The 13,178-nt window shown below is 42.9% G+C and overlaps 1 pseudogene; it reads left to right on the forward strand.

The window, feature by feature from the left end:
• The first annotated feature begins 12,147 nt into the window (after positions 1-12,147).
• Positions 12,148-12,710, forward strand: LOC105517142 (annotated as a pseudogene).
• The last annotated feature ends 468 nt before the right edge of the window (positions 12,711-13,178 follow it).

Genomic DNA, 13,178 nt, shown 5'->3' on the forward strand with positions numbered 1-13,178 from the left:
AAAAAAAAAAAAAAAAAAATTCAAAATTGTGATCATTTGGATGCAAATGTCTAAAATGGGCCTGGCACCATGGCTCACGCCTGTAATCCCAGCACTTTGGGAGGCCCAGGCCGGTGGATCACCTGAGGTCAGGAGTTTGAGACAAGCCTGGCCAACATGGTGAAACCACGTCTCTACTAAAAATACAAAAATTAGCTGAGCGTGGTGGCTGGTGCCTGTAATCCCAGCTACTTGGAAGTCTGAGACAGGAGAATCGCTTGAGCCCAGGAAGCGGAGGTTGCAGTGAGCCAAAATCATGTCACTGAACTCCAGCCTGGGAGACAGAGTGAGACTCTATCTCAAAAAAAAAAAAAAGGAAACTGTCTAAAATGTATTTGTGTGTCCCCAATTCTTAATAGCAGGTCCATGGCTCATTCAATGGCTCATTCAATGGCTCATTCAATTATTAGTGAGTATGCTTAGGTGTCAGGATTCCTGGGACTCAGAAAATCAGGAAAAGTGCTGTGATCACAGAGCTGTATCAACAGTGCTGATTAATAGAGAATATTTGGTAACAGACGTGTTTAATATTAGATAAGGAGACTGCATCTGGACACTGAGGAAATCCTGGGCAACTTTAGCCAAATGAACTCATTCACCTCACTTGTTATGCCTGAGAACTGAGTCCTTTCTCCACGAAAACAAATACAGACCATGTACCACATGCCAGCAACTGCTGAGGATCTAGAAGTATAATGGTGAACAAGGAGGTTCCCATTCCCACTGAGCTGCACCCTAGTCTAAGAGATGTGCAAGAAACAAATGATTAAACAGATAGAACTTTATAATCCGAGGTGTTAGTAAAAGCCATGAAGAGAAATAAAGCAGGATCGAGAGCTACTATTTTAAATCAGTGCTTCTCAAATTACCTGTGGTGAAGGACCAGATTTTCTTTTTTTCAATCTGTTTTGGACATTTTTGTTTTTTTGTTTTTGTTTTTGTTTTTGTTTGGTTTTTTTTGAGAGAAGAAGTCTCGCTCTGTCGCCCAGGCTGGAGTGCGATGGTGCAATCTCGGCTCACTGTAACCTCCGCCTCCCTGGTCCAAGCGATTCTCTTGTGTCAGCTTCCCAAGTAGCTGGGACGACAGTGTGCACAGCCACACCTAGCTAATTTTTGTATTTTTTAGTAGAGACAGGGTTTCACCATGTTGGCCAGGCTGGTTTCGAACTCCTGACCTCCTGATACAGAGCATAATATGGTTCTAAACTATTTCTGCTTGGCTCTAAAATCATTTATTACAGAGAAACCAAAATCACAAGGTAATAGAAATAGAAGAAGAAATTTTGAAGCATTGGATTAAGCCCAGTATATTAATTTTTTCACTTTTCTGCAAAAGGAAGCAAGTGATGCTGTATTTTCAAAATGTATCTTTAATCATTCGTCAGTAGGCAGTCCCAACAATTTCTCCTGTAAAATTACAGGTCAATTTAAACTCTTTTTTGATGGAAAAAATATATTCTAGATCTAAGAATTTCCTATTTGTGTATCTTCTTTTGATGGAAAACAAAATTCAAAACATTTTGTTAAGTTCATAAGACATGTGGTGGTAAGTTTTGACAGATATGCAATATCAAGATTATCACCTATTTTACTGATAATTATGGAACATGTTATGACAATCTATAATCATAGCATCTGAAGGAACTGTACTGGCAAGCTTCTAACTTCCCTTTTGCCTTTTAATCTTTTGAAAAATATATTGTACTCCTTCCTTTCATGGAAATATTAAGATTACTCAAAATACTGATGATATCAAGTAAATCAGCAAGATTGTTTTTACAATATTTACATATTTTAGAAGGTGGAACCAAGGCTGGGTGCAGTGGCTCACATCTGTAATCCCAGCACGTTGGGAGGCCGAGGTGGGAGGATCAATTGAGGTCAGGAGTTCGAGGCCAGCCTGGCCAACATGGTGAAATCCCATCTCTACCAAAAATACAAAATTAGCTGGGCATGGTGCTGTGCTCCTGTAATCCCAGCTACTGGGGAACTGAGGCAGGTGAATTGCCTGAACCTGAGAGACAGAGGTTGTAGTGAGCCGAGATCGCACCACTGCACTTCAGCCTGCAAGATAGAGTGAGACTGCATCTCAAAAAGGAAGGTGGAACCAACCTAGCTTTTTATCCTTCAGAGGCACAGAGTTTGTTTCATAGTTCAAACATTCTTGACAGATGGCCTCTTTTTGACAAACATCATACCTCATATTACATGTAATCAGCTTTCATATTGTTACATGAAGATAATTATCTTAATTTTAACACATTAGGTTTTATTTAATTCACAATTCTTATGATAATGCTAACCACATTGACTTTTTTTTTTTTGTAGTAAGACGTTATGAAGGAAGCAGTATGTTGGTTTATATTCCAGTGTAAAATCCTTAATCTGTGTATCTATTCCAGAAAGCTTTTCTGTCATTGCGGCTACACCATCAGAACTCACTCCGACGTGAATCTTAAAGTGCAAACTACACTTAAGCCAATATAATCCTTCAGAGTTTTAAACATCTCGGAGCTACTTGTGTCTATAGCCAATTAAGTTGAAAGAAATAATTATTTATTTGATGCATCATCTTCAAATCACACATATACTTTAAAAATTGCCATTGGCAGCCATGTGTGGTGGCTCACTCCTGTAACCCCTCATTTTGGGCTGAGGCAGGTAGATTGCTTGCACCCAGGAGTTTGAGACCAGCCTAGACAACATGGCGAAACCCTGTCTCTACAAAAAAATACAAAAAAATTAGCCAGGTGTGGTGGCACACACTTTAGTCCCAGCTACTCAGAAGGCTTGAGGTGGGAGATGTTGAGGCTGCAGTGAGCCATGATTGCATTGCTGCATTCCAGCCTGGGCGACAGAGCAAGACCCTGTCTCAAAAAAAAGAAAGACTGCCATTGGCAATATGTGTACATTAGTCAAGTTGCAATGAAAATACCAGCTTAATTTGTTCAGTTGGTTGGTTTCTGCAGTTCCTGAATACATTGAGCTATAATATCATAGGAAAATGGTACCTGAGCTACCTTCTCTGTCCAAGATTTACCCATTTCCAAATAAACATTTTTTTTTTTTTTTTTTTTTGAGACAGAGTCTTGCTGTTGCCCAGGCTGGAGTGCAGTGGCACGATCTTGGCTCACTGCTATCTCCACCTCCCGGGTTCAAGCAATTCTCCTGCCTCAGACTCCCAAGTACTTAGGATTACACGTGCCTGCCACTACACCCAGCTAATTTTTGTATTTTTAGTAGACACAGGGTTTCACCATGTTAGCCAGGCTGGTCTCAAACTCCTGACCTCAAGGGATCCACCCACCTCAGCCTCCCAAAGTGCTGAGATTACGGTCATGAGCCACCGCGCCCAGCCCCAAACATCTTTGCTTCAATCTTTTACTAATGTCTCAGCAATTGTACTTTTCAATCTTAGCAATCCAAAGTGCTACTTCATAAGATACCTGCAAATTACTAATGTTTGTAAATGAAATATCAAGTGACTGCTTCCATCAGCTTTTTAATTTGCTAGTCTTTCCTTAAGAGGATTTTTTTCTTTTTCTTTTTTGAGATGAGGTCTCATTATGTTTCCCAGGCTGGTCTCAAACTCCTGTGTTCAAATGATCCTCCCGTTTCTGCCTCCCAAAGTGCTAGGATTATAGGAGTGAGTCACTGCACCCGCCCAAAGGATTATTTTGGTTTTGAACTGTTCATGCTTTCTGTGTAAATGCTGCTTAAGTTTTGATGGTTTCAAAACATCATTAGCCAGTACAGCTCTATAAATAACACATCATAGTTTTTAACAATTTGCCATCAATGATAGCTACGAACCCAACATTGATATATAAGTGAATGTGTATCTGAGTAAAATTAGTATACATGATTTTGCTTTTACTCTATTGGAAATAACATCTGTTGTCATTATTTGGTTGATTACCACTGCTATTTTTGGAAAAAACAAGCCTTTTCTTGACAAAAATAATACAGTAATGCTTGTGTCACCACCAGTAAGTTAAGGTAAAAAATTAAATACAGAAAACCACTCACACCTGTAATCCCAACACTTTGGGAGACCAAGACGGGCAGATCACCTGAGGTCAGGAGTTTGAGACTAGTCTGTCCAACATGGCGAAACCCCGTCTCTACTAAAAACACAAAAATTAGCTGGGCGTGGTGACCCGTGCCCGTAATCCCAGCTACTTGGGGGGCTGAGGCAGGCGAATCGCTTGAACCAGGGAGTCGGAGGTTGCAGTTAGCCGAGATTGTGCCACTGCATTTCAGCCTGGGCGAGGGCGAGATTTCATCTCAAAAAAAAAAAAAAACAGAACACAAAATCTTTTTTACAACTAATAATGCTAAACTTTAAATTGAAAGCAAGCCTAATTAAGGGCTAAAATTATGATAATGCAATAAATTATAAAAATGTAATGGTGGTCCTAACATGCATGACTAGAATGTAGTGCAGTCTACGTGTGACTCAGCACCTGAATTCAACACCCCCCAAACTCATCTATACCCTGGTCAGTGAGACAAGTCACGGTCTTGGATATTGCAGCAGAATTCTAGATGTGCACCTTCAAAATTTCTGGGCTCAACTTATGGCCAAATGGCAGCAAACTGTTCACAGACAAATTCCGGTCTGTTTGCCTCACTTGGAGTAGCACCATTTTAAAATGGCTGGTCAGGGATTGCCTCTGGATAGAGGTGACATTTGAGCAGAAACTTGAAAGCAGGGAGGCTACCCGTCTTGTACATATTTGGGGGAAGGCCGTATAAGTAGTGGGGCCAGCAGGTGTAAAGTCCCTCAGGCAGAAACATATTTGTGTGCTTTAGAAGTAGCCAGGGGGGCAGCGTGGTGGCCGCACAGTGGAGAAGGGGCAGGGTCACGTGGGATGGGGTTGGAGACACGTGGGCAGGGGCTAGAGGACACTGGGCTTTGTAGTCAAGATAACAACTTTTGGGCAGGGCACGGTGGCTCATGCCTGTAATCCCAGCACTTCGGGAGGCCGAGGTGGGTGGATCACCTGAGGTCAGGAGTTCAAGACCAGCCTGCCCAACATGGTGAAACCCTGTCTCTACTAAAAATACAAAAATTAGCCAGGCATGGTGGCACGTACCTGTAATCCCAGCTACTCGGGAGGCCAAGCCACAAGAATAGCTTGAACCCAGGAGGCAGAGGTTGCAGTGAACTGAGATAGTGCCATTGCACTCCAGCCTGGGCAACAGAGTGAGACTCTCTCTCAAAAACAACAACAACAACAACAACAACAAACTTGATTTTGCTCAGAGTGGGGGATTTGAGCTGGGGAGTGACATGTTCAGGTAAGTAATTTACTCCCAATTTAAACTTTCCAGGGTTACCCACAATTCCCCTGCATATGGCAAATCTTGCAGTAGATCAGGAGGGTCTGGGGTCAAGAGGAGGAAGCAAATGTCACTGAAGTGGCTACATTGTCTAGGGTATAAATCTGGGGTTTGGCTGGGCATGGTGGCTCACACCTGTGATCCCAGCACTTTGGGAGGCCAAAGCGAGTGGATCACCTGAGGTTGGGAGTTCAAGAACAGCCTGACCAACATGGAGAAACCCCATCTCTACTAAAAATACAAAATTAGCCAGGCATTTTGTATTTTTTACAAAATTAGCCAGGCGTTTTGTATTTTGTAAAAATACAGCAAGAGAATCATTTGAACCCAGGAGACTGCGGCTGCGGTGAGCCAAGACTGCACCATTGCACTCCAGCCTGGGAAACAAGAGCGAAATTCAGTCTCAAAACAAAACAAAACAAAAAAACCCAGCGATCATTGTTGGGCACCAGGGTAATTTAGGACATGGACACAGAGGAAGAGTTTAGGAGCAGAGGTTTAACAGTTAGAAGAGAAGAGAAAGGAAAACAGGTTCTTCTGTAAAGGAAGTGTGTCTGGAGTTGGTTCCTGCCAGTGGTCTCGCTGACTTCAAGAATGGAGCCGCGAACCTTCACGGTGTTACAGTTCTTAAAGAAGGCACGGACCCAAAGAGTGAACAGCAGCAAGATTTATTGTGAAGAGCAAAAGAGCAAAGCTTCCACAGCGTTGATTGGAACCCAAGCAAGTTACTGCTGCTGGCTGAGGGTTGGCCAGCTTTTATTCCCTTATTTGTCCCCGCCCATGTTCTGTTTCTGTTCTATCAGAGGGCCCTTTTTTCAATCCTCCCGCAACTGACTACTTTTAGACTCCTGCTGATTGGTGCATTTTACAATCCTCTTGTAAGACAGAAAACTTCTCCAAGTCCCCACTGGACCCAGGAAGTCCAGCTGGCTTCACCTGGAGTCTCCGAGCAGAAAGGACTGGCTGATAGAGAATGCACCGAGTTTTATAGTTCAGTTTGAGGAGGCGTTGTCTGATTTACTAGGCCTCACAGATTGGTTCCATCAGGTATGACATTTACAAAGCTCTCTGGGAAGGCTGGTCGCCCTACCCTAATCTTCTTATGCAAATGGACTTTGCAGTTGATGGGGGCCATTTTGTCTGCTTCTTGCTGTACACATGGCTGGCAGAGAAGGCAAGATGGAGCTGCCATCTTGAAAATGTCTAGTCCTTAGTTCCTGCTGGCATTCATCTGTGCAACAAGCTGTCAGGTTGTTTGTCTATGCCTGCAGCTCAACTTTACCAGCTGCTCTTTGTTAGAAAATGATTTTGGGCTGCTTTTCATTAAAAGGAAAGCCCTCCCGAGGACTCCCATGCCTTTGCTATCTCCCTAAGTAATTCCTTTTTAACTCCTATATCACTACAAGCCAGCTTTCTTGGGAGTCCCCTAGTTTGTCTCCAGGGCCTAGGTCACTTCCTGTCCCCACTGAATCTGTCAGCATCTTTTGGGTGCATTCAGGCCTCCTAGCTCTCCTCCACAGTACAGCCTTGAATTAATCACCAACTTTTCACATAGTGAACAGATGTAGCCATTCCAAATCACTCAGGGTCTTCATTCCGAACCCAAATCACCATTCTGTGCTTTAAACGATATCTCCCTTGCAGTTTGGTGTGGGCATAGGACTAAATTCTGGCCAATGGGGCTTGAGCAGAAGTGATGCGTGCAACTTTCAGGTCATGCCCCTTGCCCCTTCGTTTCTTTCTGCAGGAGGGAAGACAGATGAGTTGGCGGGATCAGGAGCAGCCATGTTGCACCAAGAGAAGATGAAAAAAGCATATGTTGCAGATTGCAAAGTAACTAGGTAAGCATTCGAGTGCCTAAAACTATTCCTGGTATTACTGGTAGTGGCATACTAGCTTGGACTTCTGTGTGTCAGAGAAATAAACCTTCGTCTCACTTAAATCAGTATTATTTGGGGCCACTCTCCCTGTAGTAGGAGTGAAACTAGTATCCTAATTTAACTGTCAAAAGAAAAAAAAAGTGAGGCGAGAAAATAAGGAATCAAGGAACAAAAGTCAGGTTTTACTCACTTCATAGTTTGGCTCAAAGGCAACTTTGAATATGTGAGAAATGCAATAAATAATCATGCATAGAGAGAAATTCCTCAAGTGACAAATGCTTTTACTTTCATTTCCTCTCTTGAGAATTGACAGAGTAAGTTTCAGATGCATGTACTGACACTCATGTCAGTAACATCAGCTCAGGTTAAACTTTGGTCGTATTATCCTTTTGACTACCTAAGGGACTCATGGCCAGTATATTTTACAGCCCCCAGGGCCAGTTCCTGAATTCTCACCTGAGAATGAATTCCCTAAGTCTGTAATGTTTTATCATCTTGCAACACAGATAAGCCTGTGTTTAGAGTAGGCTTTTCCATATGAGTCTCTTTCACATTGGGGCTGAGTAGAAGGTGATTGACCTGCCTGAGACTTCATCAGTTTGGAGTTTATGTTTCACGTGGTGTTGGAGGGAGCAATGGAGGCTGTGAAATCAGACATCGTGCTTTTTGACAGGGTTGTTTGATGACTCGCCCAAGCCATTTTTAATCTCAGTGCACAGTCTAGTTTCCCTTCTCCCAACAGTAGCCTGATGCAGCTGTGCTTGCACTGTCCTTAAGCCTGTTGCTATTATTATGTGGTGCCACTGAGCCCAACACTGCGTGTGTGTGTGTGTGTTGAAAGGAGTAGGAAAGTGCGGATGATTTTCAACCACTAAACCCTCAAGGGACCATCTTCTGAAGCCTGACATCATCATTTTTGTTCTCAAGAACATTTAAGTCAAAAATAACAAGGTTCCTTTTGCTCATCTTCAGATCATTCTACCTGTTTGATGCAACTGCTGGCAAGAAGGTCAATTCTTTCTGCTGCCATTTCATAATTCTAGTGTATTACAAAGAGATGGGGGCCGGGTATGGTGCTCATGCCTGTAATCCTAGCACTTTGGGAGGTCAAGGTGGGAGGATCACTTGAGGTCAGGAGTTCAAGACCAGCCTGAGCAACATAGCAAGGCCCCCATCTCTACAAAAAATTTTAAAAATTAGCTGGGCATGGTGACACCCACCTGTAGTCCCAGCTGCTTGGGAGGCTGAGGCAGGAGGATTGCTTGAGCCCAGGAGTTTAAGGTCGCAGTGAGCTTCAAGTGTTTATACCTTCAATCATACCATTTGTGGCTTAGGAACCCCTAATATATTACAGGGAGGGTAATGTAGACACCAAGAAAGTGATTGAAAACAATTTATGCCTAAATACATTTGTATTCTTTTTTAGAGAAACCTAGTAGACAAACTAAAAGCTACTAAGCAAATAAATCAAGGGACTGTATTTTACAAAACGACTCGATTTATGCATCATTTAAAGAGTGTGGGTCCCTTGGGCACTTTAAACACAGTTGCATTAGTTAAACAGTTGCTTCATTCAGATCCCTCTAGGAACTTGGGCAGCACAGGGGAAGGTGGGCCTCTGTTCCTACTGTGCGGTCCTGGTGGTCTGTGTGGGTATCTTCTTTTACTAGGTTAAGTGATAAAATGGTGTCTTGTGCTCTTTTATCCAAGTCCAAGGAGCATCTTTGTGGGTGTGGGGTTGCAATGGTACCTTTCCTCCCTGGGCTGAATCCACAAAGAAGAAGAGAAAACTCACATTTCTGGAGGCCTGGCTAAGCCCTGGAATAAAATGGTTGCCTGAGAGGAACCGCAAGTTTGGGAGGCAGGGACTCTTTTTATTGTAACCAAGAGTGGAGTCCTCCATTTCTTTTTCTTTCTTCTTCTTTTTTTTAAGACAGTCTCACTTTGTCACCTAGGCTGGAGTGCAGTGGCGCAATCTCGGCTCTCTGTAGCCTCTGCCTCCTGGGTTCAAGCTATTCTCCTGCCTCAACCTCTCAAGTAGCTCAGCCTCTCAACCACGCCCAGCTAAGTTTTTGTATTTTTAGTAGAGACAGGGTTCACTACGTTGGCCAGGCTGGTCTCGAACTCCTGACATCAGGTGACCCACCCACCTCGGCCTCCCAAAGTGCTAGGATTACAGGCGTGAGCGTCCTCCTGCGTCCTCCGTTTCTTTTACTTTCCCTTAGTCAATCATGGAGACAGTGAAGGCATAAAAGTGTTCATGTTAAAGACCTTTTTGAAAATCCAGCCACTTCCTGTCTGTTACACTCCAGCTGCCTATGTCATCATCATGTAATGGGAGGGTCACACTAGAAGAGCAATGGGCCACCTACTGTCTAATGTCACCATCCTCCTGCTGAGCTTGGGGAAAGCATCACTATTTGCTCCGAACCCAGACCTAACCTCTGGATCTTGCTCTACGCCATGCTCCAGAAAGCCACCACTATCAATCTGAGTTGCCACAAAAATTCAATTTTTTGTCTAATAGACTTAGGATCTTCAGTGAAACTTACGGCCATCCCTAATGGTCACTTCCATCTCTAACATCTCATGACTTTATGAAAATAAAACAACCAGCTATAGTCAGGGAGAGAACACAGTTAGGAGTTAGTGGATGAGGGTGAGGGTCATGGGTGAGTCACGTCCCTTCTCAAGCCCCCTACTCTGTCCTTCAGATCTACATGTTACTGTCTCAGGGCAGGTTCCCTGACCATCTTGTTTGCAATGACAACTGTACCTCCCACCTCTAAGTACTCCCTACTCCACTTCCCGTTTTATATCTGATCATTAGCATTTGTGATGGTTAATTTTATGTTTCGTCTTGATTGGATCATGGGGTTCCCAGATACTTGGCGAAACGTCATTTCCGATTCTGTCTATGAGTGGATCACCCTCCTCAATCGGCTGTTGAGGGCTGTAAGGCAGAGGAAAGGAGAATTTGGTCCTTTTTCTTTTTCTTTTTTTGGAGACAAAGTCTCACTCTGTCACCCAGGCTGGAGTGCAGTGGTGCGATCTTGACTCACTGCAACCTCTGCCTCCTGGGTTCAAGCGATTCTCCTGCCTCAGCCTCCCAAATAGCTGGGATTACAGGCACGTGCCACCATGCCCAGCTAATTTTTGTATTTTTAGTAGAGACAGGGTTTCGCCATGTTGGCCAGGCTGGTCTCAAACTCCTGAGCTCAAGTGATCCATCTGCCTTGGCCCCACAAAGTGCTGGGATTACAGGTGTGAGCCACATCGCCCGGCCCTGAATTTGGCCCTTCTTTTCTGCCAGACGACTTGAGCTGGAATATCAGTCTCTCCTTCCCTCAGACTGCAATTCACGTTGTCAGCTCTCCTGGTTCTCAGGCCTTTGGACTCAGATTGAATGACACCCCTGGCTTTCCCCAGCTGCCAGCTTGCAGATGGCAGATGGTGGGACTTCTCAGCCTCCATAACCACATAAGCCAATTCCTTATAATAACTCTCCTTCTCTTTCTCTCCTCTCCCCTTTCTTATTTTGAGCTGATTATTTTGGGAAACTGCAACCACAGGAGAAGCTCTGAAAACAGTGGAAGTTACCCTATCATCCACATTGTTCCAGGAAGAGAGGATGACTCTAAGTCACTGGAGACGGTTATACGTTATTGATGGAGAAGGCACTGACTTAAATCTCCGTAACAAATCTTACTCTTATTTGCCAGTTTTTCCTGAGCATAACCAACTTTCCCTGCACCCTTCTTTTTGTTTCAGTAGACATGGTATTTAAGTCTGAGTTCAAAGCCACCGCTTCAAAATTTACCAATTTCTCTGGGTGTCTCCCCTATATATACTACACGAGGTATACATGTTTATAATCTTCTCTTTATCTGTCTCTTTTTAATCTTTTTTTTTGTTGTTACAGTGACCCATCCCAACTAAGAACTATGAAAGATGGAGAGAAAATTATCTACTTCCCTACACTGATAGTAATGTAAAATAGTATAGCCACTCTGGAAAATATCAGTTTCTTAAAAAGCTAAACACTTGGCCAGGTGCAGTGGCTCACACCTGTAATCCTAGCACTTTGGGAGGCCAAGGCAGGCAGATCACCTGAGGTCAGGTGTTTGAGACCAGGCTGGCCAACATGTCAAAACTCTGCCACTAGTGAAAAACAAAAATTAGCTGGACATGATGGCAGGCACGAATAATCCCAGCCACTCAGGAGGCTGAGGCAAGAGAATGGCCTGAACCCGGGAGGGTGGAGGTTGCTATGAGCCAAGATCGCACCACTGCACTTCAGCCTGGGCGGCAGAGTGACACAGTCTCAAAAAAAAAACAAAAAAACTCTGATCCCTGAATGAATGCTCGGGGAGACTGCTTTTGAGTAATAATGAAACTCTGGGCTCCCACACAGACAGCTCTGCATGAATGACTCTTTCTCTATCGAAATTCCCCTTCCTTGATAAAACAGCTCTGTCTAGGCAGTGGGCAGGGTGAACCTGCTGGCCAGTTACAGCATGAGGCAGCCTTGTAGTGATGGCACAGTTGTGTATCTCAATTGTGTTGGTGGTTACAGGAAGCTACACTCGTAATAAGATTGTATAGAAGTACACACGTGTGTGCTTATAAAACCAATGAAATCTGAGTCAGCTCTATGGAGCATTTCAATGTCAATTTCCTGATTTTGATTTTGTACTGTAATTATTCAAGACGTTAACCACCACGGAAGGAGGCAAGGTATAGGGTACACTGGGCCTCCCTGAATACTTTCTTTGAACCTTCTGGTGACTCTATCATTATTTCAAAATGAAAAGTCAAAAAAAAAATTGTAGTTGGCCCTCAAGCTTGGCATTTGGTCAGTGGGGACCCACACGGCTTCAACATGTGTTTCCAGAAGTGTTATTTCTGCTCGGGGCCCATCTACCCTGGCCACAGCATGATATTCATCCGCAACAACTGCAAAGTGTTCAGATTTTGTAAATCTAAATGTCATAAACACTTCAAAAAGAAGTGCAATCCTCACAAAGTTAGGTGGACCAAAGCATTCCAGAAAGCAGCTGGTAAAGAGCTTACAGTGGATAATTCATTTGAATTTGACAAACATAGAAATGAACCTATCAAATACCAGCGAGAGCTATGGAATTAAACTATTGGTGCAATGAAGAGAGTTGAAGAGATCTAACAGAAATGCCAAGCTAAATTTATAATGAACAAATTGAAGAAAAATAAAGAGCTACAGAAGTTCAGGATATCAAAGAAGTCAAGCAAAACATCCATCTTATCCAAGCCCCTTTTGCAGGCAAAGGGAAGGAGTTGGAAGAGAAAATGATACAGCAGTTACAACAGGATGTGGACATGAAGATGCTTCTTAAACATCTCTGTAACCATTTCTTTTATGTACATTTGAAAATGCCCTTTGGAGACTTGGAACTGTTAAATTATTAGTTTATTTTTTATGTAAGTTCGCTTAAATGAAAAGTGATTAAAATATAGCTCTCCTACATTGCCATCTACCAAACATCGGATATTACGAATGTTAGATTGCATCTCAGTGTTAAATCTTCACTGATAGATGCACTTATGTAAATCATGAAAATTCTACTTAAGTGAATTATGGATGTAAAATGGTTATGTCATTTGTGTAATAGCACTAGGCAGCATTTGTATAATAACTAATGGCAAAAATTCATGGCTGGTGATGTATAAAATAAAATATTCTTTGCAGTAAAATGTTCCCTTTATTAATGTTATAGAAGGGGGGATACAGCAAGGAACTAACAATTTGTATGACAGTGACAAATATTTTGATTTTAGTATTTCTTGTTTTGGTTTATTTGCGTCTTAGAAGAGCATGATGACATTGTTTGACGAAGCCTAATTATGCTGGACTGTTTCAACTAGCTGTCAGACTGT

Source organism: Colobus angolensis, unplaced genomic scaffold (assembly GCF_000951035.1).
Source record: "Colobus angolensis palliatus isolate OR3802 unplaced genomic scaffold, Cang.pa_1.0 Scaffold108, whole genome shotgun sequence".
Lineage (NCBI taxonomy): Eukaryota > Metazoa > Chordata > Mammalia > Primates > Cercopithecidae > Colobus > Colobus angolensis.